The sequence below is a fragment of the Podarcis muralis genome, chromosome W, assembly GCF_964188315.1.
Source record: "Podarcis muralis chromosome W, rPodMur119.hap1.1, whole genome shotgun sequence".
Taxonomy (NCBI): Eukaryota; Metazoa; Chordata; class Lepidosauria; order Squamata; family Lacertidae; genus Podarcis; species Podarcis muralis.
This window is the reverse complement of record NC_135674.1, coordinates 13,343,430-13,346,676: the sequence shown is the minus strand read 5'-3', so window position 1 is coordinate 13,346,676 and position 3,247 is coordinate 13,343,430.

The following is a 3,247-nucleotide window of genomic DNA, read 5'->3' as shown; positions in this document are numbered from 1 at the left end:
TGGCAACTCCATGGTCCAAAAACGTGGTTTTGGTACAGCAAACTAAATATGACATAATAGGCATCACTGAAACCTGGTGGGATAAGTCCCACGATTGGAATGTAATAATGGAGGGATACAATCTATTTCAGAGAAACAGAGCAGACAAGAAAGGAGGAGGAGTGACGTTATATGTCAGGGATGTGTATACCTGTGAAGAGATCCAAGATTTAGAACCTCAAAGCCAAAGTGAGAGCATTTGGGTCAAAATTAAGGGAGAGAAGAATAACAGAGACCTCATTGTGGGAGTTTACTATAGATCCCCAAGCCAAACGGAGGACATAGATGATGCCTTCCTGGAACAGATGGCCAAGCATGCAAAAGGAAGGGAGATAGTAGTAATGGGGGACTTCAATTACCCGGATATTTGTTGGATGTCAAACTCAGCCAAGAGCATAAGGTCAAACAGATTCCTCACTGGCCTTGCAGACAACTTCATTGTCCAGAAAGTGGGAGAAGCAACAAGAGGAACAGCCATTTTAGATCTGGTCCTAACCAATGTTGATGACCTGGTTAGTGGGGTAGAAGTGGAAGGATCATTAGGCGCGAGTGATCATGCTCTTCTGAAGTTTACTATACAGCGGAAAGGAGCAGCCAAGCATACTAGGACTCAATTTCTTGACTTTAAGAAAGCCGACTTCATAAAACTTAGGGAAGTGCTGGGTGAGATCCCATGGACAGTAATACTAAAAGGAAAGGGAGTTCATGATGGCTGGGAGTTTGTTAAGAGGGAGATAGTAAAAGCACAACTTCAGGCAATACCAATGAGACGGAAACATGGAAGGTGCCTAAAGAAGCCAGGGTGGCTATCTAAAGAACTTTTAACTGAGTTAAGATTAAAAAAGGATGTGTACAAAAAATGGAAAAGGGGGGAAACCACCAAAGAGGAATTCAAACAAATAGCCAGCACATGTAGACACAAAGTCAGAAAAGCTAAAGCACAGAATGAACTCAGGCTTGCTAGAGAGGTTAAAAGCAACAAAAAAGGCTTTTATGGGTATGTCCGTAGCAAAAGGAAGAACAAAGAAACAGTGGGGTCACTCAGAGGAGAAGATGGTGAAATGCAAACAGGGGACACAGAAAGGGCTGAACTCCTCAATGCCTTCTTTGCCTCAGTCTTCTCCGATAAAGAAAACAATGCCCGACCTGAAGAATTTGGAGCAAATGATTCAGCAGAGGAAACACAGCCCAGAATAACTAAGGAGATAGTACAAGAATACTTGGCTAGTTTAGATGTATTCAAGTCTCCAGGGCCAGACGAACTGCATCCAAGAGTATTAAAAGAACTGGCAGATGTGATCTCAGAACCACTGGCAGTCATCTTTGAGAATTCCTGGAGAACAGGCGAAGTCCCGGCAGACTGGAGGAGGGCAAATGTTGTCCCTATTTTCAAAAAGGGGAAAAGAGAGGACCCAAATAATTACCGCCCAGTCAGTCTGACATCAATACCAGGGAAGATTCTGGAGCAGATCATTAAGCAAACAGTCTGTGAGCACCTAGAAAGGAATGCTGTGATCACCAATAGTCAGCATGGATTTCTGAAAAATAAGTCATGTCAGACTAACCTGATCTCGTTTTTTGACAGAATTACAAGCCTGGTAGATGAAGGGAACGCAGTGGATGTAGCCTACCTTGATTTCAGCAAGGCATTTGACAAGGTGCCCCATGATATTCTTGTAAAGAAGCTGGTAAAATGCGGTCTTGACTATGCTACCACTCAGTGGATTTGTAACTGGCTGACTGACCGAACCCAAAGGGTGCTCATCAATGGTTCCTCTTCATCCTGGAGAAGAGTGACTAGTGGGGTGCCACAGGGTTCTGTCTTGGGCCCGGTCTTATTCAACATCTTTATCAACGACTTGGATGATGGACTCAAGGGCATCCTGATCAAATTTGCAGATGACACCAAACTGGGAGGGGTGGCCAACACCCCAGAGGACAGGATCACACTTCAAAATGACCTTGACAGATTAGAGAACTGGGCCAAAACAAACAAGATGAACTTTAACAGGGAGAAATGTAAAGTATTGCACTTGGGCAAAAAAAACGAGAGGCACAAATACAAGATGGGTGACACCTGGCTTGAGAGCAGTACATGTGAAAAGGATCTAGGAGTCTTGGTTGACCACAAACTTGACATGAGCCAACAGTGTGACGCGGCAGCTAAAAAAGCCAATGCAATTCTGGGCTGCATCAATAGGAGTATAGCATCTAGATCAAGGGAAGTAATAGTGCCACTGTATTCTGCTCTGGTCAGACCTCACCTGGAGTACTGTGTCCAGTTCTGGGCACCACAGTTTAAGAAGGACACTGACAAACTGGAACGTGTCTAGAGGAGGGCAACCAAAATGGTCAAAGGCCTGGAAACTATGCCTTATGAGGAACGGCTAAGGGAGCTGGGCATGTTTAGCCTGGAGAAGAGGAGGTTAAGGGGTGATATGATAGCCATGTTCATATATATAAAAGGATGTCATATAGAGGAGGGAGAAAGGTTGTTTTCTGCTGCTCCAGAGAAGCGGACACGGAGCAATGGATCCAAACTACAAGAAAGAAGATTCCACCTAAACATTAGGAAGAACTTCCTGACAGTAAGAGCTGTTCGACAGTGGAATTTGCTGCCAAGGAGTGTGGTGGAGTCTCCTTCTTTGGAGGTCTTTAAGCAGAGGCTTGACAACCATATGTCAGGAGTGCTCTGATGGTGTTTCCTGCTATTCCAACTCTATGATTCTATGATTCTATGAAAATACAATAAGATGCAAAAAATCTAGTCATCTTGTTTTGGGCATTGGCCAGCCAGTTGCTTCCGGGAATCACAGTTTAGTGTGTGGAGGAAATAGCCACCCATTGCTGTTTGTCACCCCCACAACGGCTACTCGGAGGAACTTTCCGTTTGTGCCTGGACATTCACTTAGCTATCATGGCTAATCCCCTTTCCTGACAGCAACATCAACAACAACAACAACAATTATTATTAATATTAATACTCCACCTATCTGGCTGGGTTTCCCCAGCCACTCTGGGCGGCTTCCAGCAGAATATTAAAATACAGTGATTCAACCAATATTCAAAGCTTCTCTAAACAGGGCTGCCTTCAGATGACTAAAGATGATTGGGCAGAGGGGGCAACTTTTTAAATAGACAAGCTTTCCATTTCCCTTGCTGGGGATGCCTTCTCCTGGAGACATTTCTACCTCATAAATAGTGAATC